General features: G+C 45.6%; 1 pseudogene; it reads right to left on the reverse strand.

The window, feature by feature from the left end:
• Positions 1-6: 6 nt before the first annotated feature.
• LOC123102032 (NADH-ubiquinone oxidoreductase chain 4-like) lies at positions 7-4,631 on the reverse strand (annotated as a pseudogene).
• Between the last annotated feature and the right edge of the window lie 11,795 nt (positions 4,632-16,426).

The following is a 16,426-nucleotide window of genomic DNA, read 5'->3' on the forward strand; positions in this document are numbered from 1 at the left end:
GTCCCACCAGGGTGGGCCCCTCTGGGGTAATAAAGAAATGGATAAAAAAAGGGGACTTCTGCTACGGGCTATGCCACCCATTACTTATGAGGGAAGTCGCATCCGTCCCATCGCAAGCACCTACAATGTCATGATCACATTGGTTTACCCTTTTTTGGTAGTTCAACGGACGGTCGCCCCTCCAACAAGAAAAGGTAGAAATACGGAAACTTCTCTGCCATTTAGATCGGAGAATTTATAGAGGAAATCGGGTTTTAAATTTCCAGAAACCACACGATTATATAGCCACAGGGAATACGCCGTGCCTAAAATCATCCCAAGCACAGCTAATGTGGCTACTAAGCTATTTCTTTGGAAAGCTCCTACTAAGATTAGAAATTCCCCGATAAAGCTGCTAGTGCCGGGTAAACTCATATTGGCTTAAGTGAAAAAGAAGAAAATGGTAGAGAAATTCGGCATGGTGCTCACTAAACCTCCATAATATCTAACAAGTCGAGTCTTATGTCGGTCATATAGAACACCAACACATAGAAAAAGGGCTGAAGAAACCAGTCCATGACTTAACATAAGTAAAATGCTACCTCCAATTCCCTGTATGTTCGATAGAGCCTAATATTCCCCCAGAGTACGCCGCTTACCCCCCGAACCGTACAAGATAGTTACCACCTATCATACGGCTTTCTAACTCCACTTCTTTTTCTGGTCGTTCCGCTCTGTCGGATCGATGGTAGTCTCAGAGATCTGGTAACCTCCGACATTTTTGACAACACGCTTCCTGCTTCCGTTTTGAGTTGCGCATCTTTCTCCCCGGGGCATACTATAGTATCACATCGTAGACCCCCACCCCAACTCTATCTTCCTTATCAGTGAACCGGAACATAGTGCATAGGTACTCTTCGATGCTGCGAGGACGAGACGATGTGACATACTACGATCACGCACTGAAGTTCTGCCCTTCGGCTCGGCATATGGAACCTCTCAGCTGCTCCCTCGGGATAGGTAGGCCCACCCCCCCTTTCCCGAGAGGCGGCCGGGCTGTGTTTCCCCTGCGGCCACCCAGTGGCGGCAAAAAACGAAAAAGGGTGGGCTCCGCGCGGTTCGCGTTTTATTGTAAAAAGAGAGCTTTTCATTCTCTTATAGAAGCCCGCGCCCACGCGGGTAAAGCCCAGCGAAGCTGCAGGGAGCACTGAGCGATGGGGGGATGAGGGCGACTCCGCCCACGGGTTGGACCACACCACAGGCAAAAGTCCTTCCACGGCAAGAGAAGGGTGACCGGAACAAGAAAAGGGAGCTAGTCGTTGGAGGGAAGACAAGGCTCGTTCCGTGCGACTCCACAGAAGAGTACGCGCGCTAGAAAAGGCAGCCAGCTTAAAAACGCTAGCTAGCTACTTTTGTAGCCTTATTTAGTTTGGTTGCCTACGCTTGCTCTCCGGCGCGCTACGGCAACACCCCCTGCTTGCTTCTTTCTGTTCGACGCGGAGCTCGCAGCCTCCCCACCCTTGCTTAGCGTTCCACTTGTGATCCTGGAGGATTTGGAGAAATGCGCCCGACCATGAAGAATGGATTTTGTATTTTCTTTCATGTGAACGGCCCTATCTTGTAAAGAATGGTTTTTCGTGCTATAGACCACGTTGAGAAAGACCAACCAACAACACAAATAAAGACCGTTCCATTTGGGTACCTCGAAAGGGAGGTGCTCCTTATGATGCTACGGACGGCTGTCCGAAGTGCATGCAATGACGGGCTCGGATAGGATAGGATTGTGCGCGTCGGGCCCTTCGGGTGTCCATATTTTGGCCGACCTTAGCGTATATACTATGTTATGGTTATGCGGCCATAATATTTTGATACCTTCCACCGCTGTTACGCCAGAAATCCAAGGTTCCACACGAGCTCCTGTTCTGCGGCGTGGTGGCAGGACCGCTAGGGGATTGGCTCCGGGTGTAGGTAGGGTCAAATCCGCAGGGGTCATGCAAATACATAGGCCCCTTCCCTTCTGCCGAGTTGTTTAGAAGGCGCTTTCCGTTCTACGGTCCCTCGGAGCGAAGGGTTAGGCAGGTAGTACGGGCCCTCTGACTTCCAGCTATGTGCTGTGTGCGACTCCCGCGAAGCGAATGAAGGGAAGCTCTTCGAGCTTTCTCCGCCAGCGGCTTATGTAGTGGTCGGCATTCCTACGTGCTCCGACTGATCCCCACTGGAGATTATATGAGGGGTCTTGGAAACTGTCGTGACGCTTTGGTGACGAAGGTCACCGGGGTGACTATGGAAGGATTCCGTGGTAGTCTCTGACTCCCTCCAACTCAATCAATATCAAGAACATGTCGTGAGCATGGGGGTTTGGCCGACTACTAAACTATTGGCTAGGGCTTTTCTAGTTATAGCTTCTATAGTGAGTGGCCCTTCCGCTTTGATCTAGTTGTAGTTTGTATTGTACTAAATTGAACACATATCAAAGAAAGGCGATCAATCAATAAGTAGTTGCCCTTCTCCGGCCTGGGAAAAGCAGCGAACTCGTTAAACAAGGGGCTTTTTTATTCATGGTCGCTACTGTTGTATTGTATATTGTCGGGGGAAGCTACTGCTTCTACGACAGCTCCGCTTCCTCGTCTTGCTTCTACTTTGCTTGTTTGCGCGAAGGCTTAGAGTCCTTTTCGCTAGGTCCAAATTCGTCAAAGCGAAAGATCTGATCCAACGGAAATCCCGCATATTGAGCGCAGCTGATATGTGGCTACTAGGCGCGATCATCCCGCATGCCATAAAAAAATACTTCTTTTTTTTATGGCCCGTCATATAAAGATAGAATAGATATGGATAGAGAGACATTCTATTGATTCGCGAAATGGCTCGTCGATCCAAATGAATCATTCTTCTGGTCTCTCTCTGCCCCCCCGCCCCAAAACTTACCCACGACACAGCGCCCATTCGTTTCGCGCGCGGGAAGGCAACGAAGTTCAGTTCAAAAGACCGCAGCGGAGTGGAGCAGCCGCGACACGAAGTTCCTTACCTTAGCTGGATCTCGCTGGTGCCACCTAAACGGTAGGTATAGGAGGCGGATGTCTGACGTTTGGAGTTGTCGTTCGTGCACCTGTCCCCAATAGAAGAATGAGTGATCCCTTCCCCTGCGGATCATGGCCTTACCACTAGGTCCCCGATGGCCAGCGGGGGATTCGGTATAGCAGCTCACGTTCGTTTGCGCTTCGCGTTCCCGCTGGACTGGACACGTGTTAGCTGTAGGAAGTATGGTTACGAAAGTGACTTCGGTTCGCCAGTTCAGGCTCAACTCCTCGCTTTACGTTAGCGGACTTACAGGTCGGGCCGGGGCTCCACGCTCTTTCTTTCTGTGTGGGACGATGCCGGGGAATGTGTCAAGGCGGCGAACAACAACAAGACAACTAACTACATTTGCTTTTTCCCTCCATGAGATGAGCCAGTGCATTGGACCGATGGATAATAGAACTGAGCTGGCCAAACGCTTGGGCGCTCTACATACGATGTAGAAAAAATAAGATACATATCGATTTCTTTCTGATGGATCCAGAATAGATAGATATCTTGTATCATCAATAGATAGAAAGAGGTCAAACCTTATTATTGATAGAAAACCTTTCGATCTATCAGAACAGATCAGGCCATCTATCAATCGATTTGAATCATCTCGCTTTTCGTTCATTTCAGCCACGCCATAATAGCCGCCACAATAAGAAAGAAGCAAGCGAAACAGCTAGAAGCGCTCGCTTCGCCGCGCCCAACAATTCTTATTCACGGGAAAGCCAACCGAAAGATTCGATTCGGACTTCGTAGAGCCGGTGCTGCTGCTGTCTGCGTAGGGCCGTCCCCCACTCCCGTCCCGGGGCGCTAAGGGGTTTTGTTTTAGGAACAGACGGCGGTGTTTTGCTGACGCCTTGAATCGACGCTTTTGTTGCGACATGCTAAGTTTTCTCCCCTATTGCTAGTAGGTTGATGGGTCGCATGCCCGGCACACATGTTTTGGCCTTGCTTGTGTGTCCATAACTCAAAATAGGTGACCTAACGGCCGCCGCCCGACTAAACATACCAATAGTCACCAAATTCATATGGGCTACTGAGGAGTAGGCAATGATCTTCTTAAGATCGATCTGTCTTAAAGTGGTCAAGGAAGTATATATTATAGCAATCGCCCTTAGAGTATAAATGAAAGGAGTGAAACAAAGTGTCGCCTCGGGAAACATGGGTATGGAAAATCTTAAAAACCCGTAGGTTCCCAATTTTAAAAGAATTCCAGCCAAGATGACGGATCCAGCCATAGGTGCCTCTACATGGGCTTCGGGTAACCAAATATGAACTGGTACCATAGGCACTTTGACGGCAAAAGAGGCGAAAAAAGCAATCCATAGAAGGATTTGGCGCCGCTCACTAAATTCAGTGGTTAATAAAATTTGTAAATCGGTGGTTCCTGTTTGGAGAAGAATCAACAGAATAGCTAATAGCATAAAAACGGATCCCAGTAAAGTATATAGGAAAAACTGATATGCTGCCTTGATCTTTCTTTGTCTCGAACCCCATACCCCTATAATGATGGTAGAGTCAGGGGTGGCCCCAAAGCGGAATTGACCGGTGGTAGTTGGTTGAAGCTCCAGTGGGTAGCCACTCCCTTCTCAGGGAACCGTACGTGAGACTTCCGCATCATACGGCTCCGTCCCGAGCTTCCGTCGTCGGCCCATGTCATTAGACCACTATGCTTGTCTTTTCCGCCTTTACTCTCGAATCTTTTGCTTCTCGGGTGGTGGCGAACAATGCTGCTTGCGTAGCGGGAGATGCCCGCCTGTCGTTTAGGCCCGCTTCCTGCCCGAAAGAAGGCTAGCCGGACTAGTGGTAGGGGACCCGACCGTAAAAAACCCTACCCTATTCTCGAACCCTCTGCGGAGCTCTACCCTGCCCGCATTTATTTGGAAGGGGGCCAAAGAAATGTCTCCACCTGCTGCCAACAGTCTTTCTTCGGAATTCTACTGAACGGGTCGATCCTCCCCTCCGTTTGTTTTAGCAACTTATCCTAAGGTCTCTTCGCCAAGAACTCTCCGGCAACGACAGAGGAACTAACCTGCCTGCAGTGGCGGGGCGGCTTTTTTTTTAATAAGACCTGGACGATTATCCCTACCCTCGGTAGCTTACGAGTTTACGTCCATCCCTAGTCGGGTACAGTTTCCTTTATTTTTATCCCTTGTAGCCGTTACCCGAATTCGCGCAAGTGTGTCCACACCCCCCCTGACTTGACGAGGAATTCATTCTCGCGGACAAACACACCCCCTACACACACCTAGGAGCACCCCTTCCTGCATATCCATACAAGACCTGAGTAGGCGGGTCGAGGTCCTACGAGGTACCCACTACTCGGAGTACCCTCCCACCAAAAAAAGATGTGTGGTTCGGTGGTTCGACCAGAAATGCTATGCTTACGCACAAGACTACCCCTCTTCCCGAAAGCTTCGCGGGGACCTTTACTACTTTACGACGACGGGGGACCGCCCGTAGGGGGTTTACTGCACAAGGCCCCTGCAGAGGAAAAGCTTGATCCCAGCGAATAGAAGATGCTCAGCTCCGCACAACATAGGGATTGGCACGCTTTCGGAAAGAACATAGAATAGTAGAGGATCCAGCATGCAGGACACGGCGATCATTAGAAATTCACGAATTAGAAATGCTGTAATATACTCTTTCCCAAAACTTCTCATACCAGACCAACCCACTGAAATGCAAATAGGGATCAGAAATGTGGTCAATATCACGAAGAATAATGAAAGACCGTCTATACCCATATACAAATGGATGTTTTCATAAGGAAGCCATCGAAGGCTTTCCACAAATTGAGATTTGGACGTAGAAGGATCGAATTGTATCCGAGGAACAGGGGGATACAAAAAAGTAATAAGAGAAACGCACAGACCAATCAATCGTATCGGTCTTATTGAAGAATTTGGAATGAAAAGAGGAGTAATGCTTCCTAGCACGGGACAGAGAATAGGACCACTTAGATCGAAATAGCATTCACAGAAATGTTCTAACATAGAGTAGAATTGAACATTGAAAAGATTAGTTGACAACAGTCAATCAAAAGATGGGGCGCCAAATTACTAAACAATAGGGGTCTTTCTGTGCAAGTCAGCTGAACACCGTAATTGATGAGTGAGTAGGTGGGTTAGGTGCACCCCTCGCCCAGTGGGAAGTCATGAGGCTAGCCCCCCCCCCTGAATGAAGAAGTAGTGGGGCCCCCTGCCCGCCCACGTATGCGCCTTTATTTAGATTCTAACTAAATATTCTACTGAACTTTATCCGGGAATCTTTCTAAAGAATCCATCTGGCAAAACGAAATTTGTCGATTTCAATCTAAGGTGCACCTTGCCTTTTTCAGGTAGCTTTGTTACGCCTATTCAGCTAGGTGGGGCATTGGTCATAGCCGAAGTCGAAGGGAAAAAATAAGGTAATGAGATGATGGTGCCATCAAGAAGTTTTCGACGAACGTAGTAGCGGCCAAAAATGAAACTCTTGCATGAAAGACCGGATTTGACGCAAGATGAATGGCGTTGGGGTTTTTCAAATGAAACCCGCGATCAGAAAGTCACCAATGGAGCCATACAATCTATCTAGTAGTGTGCCATGGCACGGTACTCCGCTTCGGCAGTGGAAGGAGCAACTGTCTATTGCTTTTATCTCATCCAAGATAGTGTCTCGTCTCCCCATAAAATAGATAAGTCTGTAGTTGAGCACCTATCTGAAGGCCCAATCGGCATCAGTAGTTGCACGCAACTCTAAAGAAGACGATTACGGAAAAAAGGACGGCTCGAGAAAAGGTACCTCGAATATATCTAAGAATCCGATGAACTGCTGCAAAGTGAACTGACCGGGGGGGCAGCCATGAAAGGCTGACTTTCTTAGGAAAAGCCATCTGGGCAAGAGATCGTCAGATAAACCAAACTGCCGACCTACTGTCTGTACTGCGTCGGATCAGATAATGGTGAGCCATCAGTCGGACGGAGTTTAACGTAAAGCTCCAAGGGAGTGTCAAGAGTCTTCTCATCATTGAGTTGAGCTCGAGTGATCAAGTCATGACGTTATTTGATCTGAGATACCAAATATCCACGAGGAGAATGTGCGACCTCCAAGCCAAGAAAAGGCTTAGGGCGCGTCAGCGCCTTCATAGCAAATAATTGATGAAGGCGACACTTGATCAGCGATATGGTAACGGAGTAATCACCAGTCAGTTTGATATCATCAACATACAACAACAGAATAGCACGTCCTCGAGGATAAACTGATACGAACATGGCCGAATCATGATCACTCCGAGCAAACCCTGCCTGGATAACATAACCACTGTGCTGAACTTCAAAAACCGACGCTATCGGGGCTTGTTGAGACCATAGATCGCTTTGCGTAAAGGACAGACAAGAGAAGAAGTCAGAAGGGCAGGTTCTCTTTCATCCGTCTTTTCTAGGTGCGCATCTCCATCTACTAAAAGTAGGGGTGGTTGCCATAGATAGATTGGGTCATTCGTAACCTGAGCAATAACCGATGCTACTACAGCAATAACGGAAGTAACCGATGCTACAGCAGAAACTACAGCTATACGTGGCGGCCCCACACGCAGCTTTGTTTAACAAGCATCACCCTTCCTTTCTTTTCAAATGCTTCCTCAGTCAATCAGCAGCTTATTCGATTCCTATTCTTATTAAACATCTGATATAGATGGTGGGAACAATGAAGCAGATTCTTCATCTGTAGGTTGCAATCCGTATGATTTCTTTTCTCGATCTCCTGCTTGTGTTTCACCTCGCACCTAAGCATCACGTTCCTAGGGACAGAGACATCTGCGCTCTAAGGCAATCATAGTACTACCAGCATGGTTACATCGTTCTGCGGGCAAGCTTCAACTTCAAAGTCACCTGATTTGGCACCAGCCAAAGGAGTAGGAACAGCAGCTGGGGAAGCACCATTACCATCCATGGGATGCTTTGTGAACAGCCCCCTCTGTTCAATACCGATACCTGTCAGATTCCATAGCTGATGAATCTCTTTCTTTTTCCACTCTTTCCCCGTCACGCAAGACGCTTTTCTGGCACAAACCTAGTAGTTATTTGTCCTGCTGATCTTGGGTGAACTGATGACACTGATGCTCCAAGACCAAGAGTTTTCACAGCCAAAGCTATTGAAGCTGCTCCCTCCCATGAATCACAGCTTTCTGGACGCACTGCTTGAACACCATGAAGCAAGATAGAGAAAAAACTCCTATCCCAGTTGATCCGGTCAAGGGCAGTGCACAAAAGCCCGACGATCGCGCGCACCATTTCTTGGACGTCGAACTCCCAGATCAGCCGTGGGGGTCGGCAGCATCAAGAACGTTTCCATGGGTGTACAACTCCGACACCCGTTGAGTCAGGTGGACTACACAGTCATCTGGCCCTGCCGAAGCTGAAGCTGAACATGTCCACAGGCTATCTTCAATAGGACGACGCTGAAGCTGTACATGTCCGCCAAAGTCGCCAAGCTTGGCGCTGAAGCAGGTGTCGAGCATGATGTTGCTCGGCTTGGTGTCCCTGTGCAACAGACATTGCTCCCACTCTGCAAGTACAGAAGCGCTGAGGTGATCCGGACACGATCTCACGTAACATGCATGCACGTAACATTTACGAACAATGTGTGTTGTACCTGACTATAGTATTTGGGGTATCAAATTTGGTTGATTATTCTACTCACGTTTAAAGTTTCGTGAAGTATTGACACATGTGGTACTCCTATAGTGAAGAAAATACAATTGAGACCTTACTATTCATCAAACAGTGTTTTTTAATATAGCTTCAATTTTAACACTTTTGCCCAGAATACCACATATGTCATTTTTTTGTGATAATTCATACGCAAGCATACGGGTCGACTACGTCCGTTACAAAAAAAAAGCCAGATTTTATTTTTTGTTCTAATATTTTCTGAATTTACTATTCATAAGAGGTGCACGTGGAACCATGTTCATTACATCCGCGTCCAGGAACTTTCAGCTATTGTTATTGTTCTACCAAAGGGCTCGTGAATTCATATCACAGCCTACCACCCGAGTCTCTTATAAAGAGAAAGGCATCCCTAAGCAAAGACGAGTACCTTGTTCATCATTTAGTTCGGCCCTAGAGGTATGCAATATCACTTCATGCCTGTTTTGCCGTTTCTGCATACTAGAGGTCCAAATTTGATGAGTATAGGCTTAGAAGGTATTAGGAATTACCAATGGATTACTGCAATTATAACATGCACGTCTCCGTCTTCACCGCCGTCGATCGCCCGCGCCGATCTCGTCGCCGGCACCACCGTGGTGAGCCTCTTATTCTTATCTTCTTTCTGAAAGAAAAGAATTCTTACTTTAGATAGATACTTGCCTAATTTTCTTATTTTTATTATTGCTTGTTATTATATAGTGCGATGGTTTTGGTATCTCGGCCCTCGTTCTGTCTATGATTCGGATGTGGTATATATTATATTTTTATAACTATTTGGTTCATTTATTGTTTATGAAAATTATGCCCATCAATGTGACGACATAGATTTTATTTATGTAGGAGGTAGTTGAACCGAAAATTCCAACTGACCCTATTATCGAGAGGTTAAATTTAGTTGAAGAAGAAAACAATTACTTGAAGGAAAAAATAAAAAAAATTGAGGAGGAGAATATGATATTGGAGTTGCATGTTGCAGATGTCGTCGATGATCACAAAATTAAGATGGAAGCAATGCGGTTGAAGATTAGAAATATTAGAAAATATGACATTCATACCGAGGCTATGTATTATTATGCTGTTGGATCAATTGTTACCTTAGTTGTGATTATGATCGCATTTGTTATTGCATTGAAAGGTTTTCCATAGTTTCAATTTATGGTTTAACTAGATGCTTTGGAGAGCTATATTTTGTTCAATGAGAACTATGTATGTACTTTGTTTTTAATATGATGATGAACTTCTATTAATTGGGTCACTTATCTATCCATGTGAATCTATAATGGTTTTTGACACACATAATTATATATAATGCACGCAGTGCATTCAATTTTTTCCGTAACCATCTCAACTTTTTAGCACATGCTATGTGGGTGAAATGATGATACCATGCCAACTTTCAACATTTTCAGAGTTCATATGTAGTGCTTTTCAATTTCAGGGTCTTATAGCTCAAAAAAATCAATAAATGCATGAAATATAACAAATGAAGTAAGAAAGGGTTGAAAACTGATGATGTGCTTTGAATGGTGCATTTTGAACACACAAAAAATCTGGAGTTCAAATAAGTTAAAAAAAGAAAACTTTTTGTAACAGATGAGTTTTCGTCCGAAATTCTGATACTTCGAAAGAGATTGTCCGTTTTGTACACGAAGTGCATCTAGTTTTTGCCGTAACCCTCTCAACTTTTATGCACATGCTATGTGGGGTGAAATAATGATATAATGCCAACTTTCAACCTTTTAAGAGTTCATTTGAAATGCTTTTGAACTTCAGGGTCATTTAGCGCAAAAAAAATCTGCAAATGCATGAAAAATAACAAATAAAGTCACAAAGGGTTGAAAATTGATGATGTGGCTTTGAATGGTGCATTTTGAACACACAAAAAGTCTGGAGTTCAAATAAGTTCAAAAAATGAAATCCTTTTGTAACAGATGAGTTTTCGTCCGAAACCCTGATACTTCGAAAGAGATTGCCCATTTTGTACATGAAGTGTATCTAGTTTTTGCCGTAACCCTCTCAACTTTTTAGCACATGCTATATGGGTGAAATGATGATACCATGCCAACTTTCGACCTTTTCAGAGTTCATATGTAGTGCTTTTCAATTTCAGGGTCTTATAGCTCAAAAAAATCAGTAAATGCATGAAATATAACAAATAAAGTAAGAAAGGGTTGAAAACTGATGATGTGGCTTTGAATGATGCATTTTGAACACACACAAAATCTGGAGTTCAAATAAGTTAAAAAAAGATATCTCTTTGTAACAGATGAGTTTTCGTCCGAAACCCTGATACTTCGAAAGAGATTGTCCATTTTGTACACGAAGTGCATCTAGTTTTTTCCGTAACCCTCTTAACTTTTATGCACATGCTATGTCGGGTGAAATAATGATATAATGCCAACTTTCAACCTTTTAAGAGTTCATTTGTAATGCTTTTGAATTTCAGGATCATTTAGCGCAAAAAAATCTGCAAATGCATGAAAAATAATAAATAAAGTCACAAAGGGTTGAAAATTGATGATGTGGCTTTGAATGGTGCATTTTGAACACACAAAAAGTCTGGAGTTCAAATAAGTTCAAAAAATAAAATCCTTTTGTAACAGATGAGTTTTTGTCCGAAACCCTGATACTTCGAAAGAGATTGCCCATTTTGTACATGAAGTACATCTAGTTTTTGCCGTAACCCTCTCAACTTTTTAGCACATGCTATGTGGGTGAAATAATGATACCATGCCAATTTTCGACCTTTTCAGAGTTCATATGTAGTGCTTTTCAATTTCAGGGTCTTATAGCTCAAAAAAATCAATAAATGCATGAAATATAACAAATGAAGTAAGAAAGGGTTGAAAAGTGATGATGTGGCTTTGAATGGTGCATTTTGAACACACACAAAATCTGGAGTTCAAATAAGTTAAAAAAAGATATCTCTTTGTAACAGATGAGTTTTCGTCCGAAACCCTGATACTTCGAAAGAGATTGTCCATTTTATACACGAAGTGCATCTAGTTTTTCCGTAACCCTCTCAACTTTTATGCACATGATATGTCGGGTGAAATAATGACATAATGCCAACTTTCAACCTTTTAAGAGTTCATTTGAAATGCTTTTGAATTTCAGGATCATTTAGCGCAAAAAAAATCTGCAAATGCATGAAAAATAACAAATAAAGTTACAGAGGGTTGAAAATTGATGATGTGACTTTGAATGGTGCATTTTGAACACACAAAAAGTCTGGAGTTCAAATAAGTTCAAAAAATGAAATCCTTTTGTAACAGATGAGTTTTCGTCCGAAACCCTGATACTTCGAAAGAGATTGCCCATTTTGTACATGAAGTGCATCTAGTTTTTGTCGTAACCCTCTCAACTTTTTAGCACATGCTATGTGGGTGAAATGATGATACCATGCCAACTTTCGACCTTTCCAGAGTTCATATGTAGTGCTTTTCAATTTCATAGTCATTTAGTGCAAAAAGAATGAACTAATAGCAAAAATAATAAACTTAAAATAATCAATTAAAATATTATGTTATGATCAACTAAAACAAAATTATAATATTCTTCAATACCAAAAAAAATCAACTAAAAAGTTTTTATAAAACTCTAATAAGAAAAGGAATAAACTAAAAAGTTTTTATAAACATTTAGTATTTTTTAAACTAAAATTTGCTCAGCTGGTCGCGTCACTTGTAGCTTGTAGGCTATTCATGATCAATTATTTGTTGGATCCGGCATAACGGGGACGAAATGTTTTCAATGTGTGTTTACAGCTTACACTCTCGATGGAGCAAACACGTTTAAAATCCAGATAAATACGTATTCCAGTATATTTGTCACTATGAAACCGGTGAAAAGTCTCTTCATCTGTAACTATATTCTCTGCTTCTCGTCACAAGGTTTCGGTTCTTCTACTAGAGCTGGCTGACTGAATGCGACACAGCGGACAATGAGCACGCATAGTCCCTTTCCAGATGACGGTGTATAGCATCAACTCCAATCCACAAAGCCAAATCTACAGAAAATGCACAAGCAGAACATTGATTAGAGTCATGCATAGGTAACTTTTTACTGCATAATAGGGTGAGAAAATGGCAAACAAAGACCAGAAAGAACACAGAGCATGTGAGGAAAGAGTACCATGAAGAATAAGGTTGAAAAATACACGGAAAAAATGGGTGAAAAGAAATTCCGTTGGGAGGTGTATGCTGGGAAACTGAAGCTTGTATACCAGAATTCTGTGGTGTGGTCAGTGATTCCTCATCTAGTATGTAGAAATATACTTCGAATACTCTAGTGGATCTTGTACTATTCAGTGTCTGGTTTTGCGCCCTTGTTTACTCTGTCCTTTCATTTCAGCATCGCGTACTCCGAAATACTTCTTTTGCTTGTGTTCAAAAATCGTCCTTCAGTAGGAAAAAATGGTCATTTGCCTCCGAAGGTAAGGTTATAAACAAGCTTGACTTGGCCAAACTTTCCAAAAGCTAAGCAATTGTATAGAAAAGTAGACTAAAGCATAAGAGCAACTCCAACGGGGCGACCCAAACGAACGCGTGTTTTGTCCGCTTTTTATCTGTTTGGGTCGGTCAGGCGGACGTGCGCGTCTGCATTTTAAAATGGGTCGGCTTGACCGGTTAACGGGGAGGCCGACCCAAATATGCCGCCATGGAAAAAAATAATAATATTAATAAACATAATTAAACATAAAGTGGCCGGTCAAACGCCGGCCAAAGTCCACCTAAATCTAATAAACATTAAAAAAGTCTACGCCCGCCTGCTGCCGTCCGACACGCTGCCCTAGACGTCGTCGGCCTTGCTCTTGCCCTTGCCGTCGACGCCGCCGTCGTCGGTGAGGTCGATGAAGACCAAAGCAGGGCCAGCCCACCCGAACGCCGTCTGGTACGCTGCCAAGGCAGCCTCCTCCGGCGTCTGCTAAGGCGGCGGCATTGCGGCAAGCTGCGCGCGCTCCTCCTCCTCCTCCTCCAGCCGGAGCGCCTCCGCATCGCGTTGGAGCATGGTGTCGTAGCGCATCTGCTCCTCGCCGTCGGCCTGCTCCTAGCGGAGCCAGTGCTCCTTCCATCGCTCGAGGTGGGCCGCCTCCTCCTCCGGCATCGCGGCGAAGTGGACAGGAGGCGCACTCACCCACTCACGGTACTGGCCCATCCACGAGTAGGCCTCGTCCGGCCAAGTGGGTGGAGGCGGGGAGCGCTTATGCGTCGGCTCCGGCTCTGGCTTGGGCTGGACGGGCGGCGACGGTGGCGGTGGCGGCACAAAGAGCGAGGTGTGGACAGAGTCCCCCGCTGCCGACAGGGCAAGGGCTTGCTCCAGCCCATCCCAATGCGCGCCCTTCTTGAGGCGGCTAGCCTCCAGCGCGTGCTGCAGGGCCTCCTCGAGGGCGGCTTGGTACTCCGCCTCCGCCTCCATGTCCTCTGGCTCTACCTGCGGGGGCGGCGGTGGGAACGGCGGCGGGACGGCGTCGACACCCGAGCGTTGTTGCTCCTCGTGTTTGAGGGCGAACCACGCCTCCCAGTTGGGGGAGTCGGCGGCGTACTCTGGCAGCTCATGCTGCTCCGGCGTGAGCTGCGCACGGCGCCTGCGCACCTCGTCGTCATGTGCTCGTTGCGTACGAGGAACCGCCAGCACCGGGATCCGTTGCGGATCTAGATGCCAACGGTGCAGTAGCGTGACATCGGGGTACGACAATGGCTGCCTGTAGTCCCAGTGCCACCGCGCTTGGTGCACCGGGATGTGCAGGCGCCGACGACCAGGGTGGAAACGCGTCGCCGCCGGAGGAGGAGGAGGGGGAAGGGGAGCACGGGAGGACGAGGCGCCGGGGGTGCCCTTGCCCTTGCCCTTGCCATTGCTGCTGCCGAAGAGGCCCATGGCTAGGGTTTGCAGTCGCCGGCGAGGAAGCAAAGGGAGTGGTGGGGGGCCAAATGTGGACGGGAGAAGTGGATGAGGCCGACCCCGCCGCACGCGTGGTTAAAAAAGGAATGCTTCCACTGGTTGACGCGTGGGCCCACTGTCGGTGGTCGTCATAAATAAGACGACTGGTGGCGGTTGGGTGGCCGTCAGGTGGGGACGCGGCGGACCGTGAGGAGACGCGCGGCGCGTCCGCTTCGCATCCGCGCCGACGCATTCCAGGCATAATTTTGGGCCCGAAATGATCGGCGCGGACGCCAGGTGAACATGATTTGAGTTTGGGTCAACGCGTTGGGCCTCCATTTTTGTCCGCGCGCCCCATTGAAGTTGCTCTAACCTTCTTTTTTCCCATGAACTAGCAGCTCCAGATACTTAGTACTGTACTTCTCCAAGCCAAAATGCACTAACTGGTACCTGGGCCAGGCTTATCTCTCAGCAATGAATGACCCCCTTTGAACACTTTACCAGCTGCATATCGCAATTCTCCTCGAAATCTGCCTCTGGAAGTGCAAGCACCTTGAAGTAGAGCCAATACTGCCTAGCGTAAGAATAAAATCCTCAATTTGATTGACTGCACTATCCCAATTTGCGTGATTTGGTTATTGTTTCCTGTCGATAAGGAGCTACGACTCTTGCATAATCACAAACATGCTGCATGAGAGTGCTCCTTCCGACTCCAATATGGCCAATAACTTGAAGAATATTCAATATTGAAAGTCAATGGTTGGCGACCTGTCTCCCTTTGGCCTCCTTGCTGATTATGTCGGGGTGCCATTCGTGACCCATCTGATAAGGACCAATGTTATCCGTCATGTCATGGTATGTTACTTAGTGTAGTAATTTGATGATATACTTAGTATAGTAATTTCATGACATGCTTAGTGTAGAATCCGATGATATGCTTAGCAGTGTAGTAATGCATGAAATTGTTAGTAGTCCAAAATCCATATTTAGTAGAATCCGATTTACTAGTGTAGAATCCAATGATTGCCTTGCGTAGAATTTTAGTAGTGTAGAATCCATACTTAGTAGAAATTTAGTAGTGTATCTTTTTTTTGTAGAAATCCATACTTAGTAGAAATTTAGTACTGTGTAGAATACATGGATTGCTTACTAGTGCAGAATCCATACTTAGTAGAGTCCGATTTAGTAGTGTAGAATCTGATGATATATGTGAATTGATGTGTTTGGGAGAGTATATATTTGTGAGGCTACTTAAAGGCATGTACAATAGTTGATAAGATAGTTTTATCTTAAGTTTTGCATGTAAACTAGAGATGACAAAAAAACATATCTATAATGGGTCATCTCTTAGCCTTATCTTCAATAATTAGTTGTTTCTAAAAATATGGTGAGACAAATTGTGCTAAGAGATCATCTCTTGTCTTCTCTTAAATAAGAGAAGACAAGCCTTTTCTTATGATTTCTCTCTCCTCCACCTCATCATTTATTCTACGTGGCACCCTTAAGATAGAACCATTGTACATGCCCTAATTGATATGCCCTTTTCTTCAGAAATTTCCTAAAAGGCTATGTGTGAGCAGTGGTATTGAGCCTGATGAAGAATGGTATGTCATTTCAATGCGGAGAGAAGGCGCGTTCAGCGGGCGGCACTCTCAGTCGGCGTGCTGCTTCAATGCCGGCTCTAGTGAGTGGCCACGTCCGCTCTGGGCCGACATGAACGTGGTGCTGACCGCTTCGGGCGATAAAAGGGCACGGGCAAAGGAGGCGGTTTTGGGTGGGTTCGGTGTGTGTGACGCGGGCGTGGCAGC

This window comes from Triticum aestivum, chromosome 5A (assembly GCF_018294505.1).
Source record: "Triticum aestivum cultivar Chinese Spring chromosome 5A, IWGSC CS RefSeq v2.1, whole genome shotgun sequence".
NCBI lineage: Eukaryota > Viridiplantae > Streptophyta > Magnoliopsida > Poales > Poaceae > Triticum > Triticum aestivum.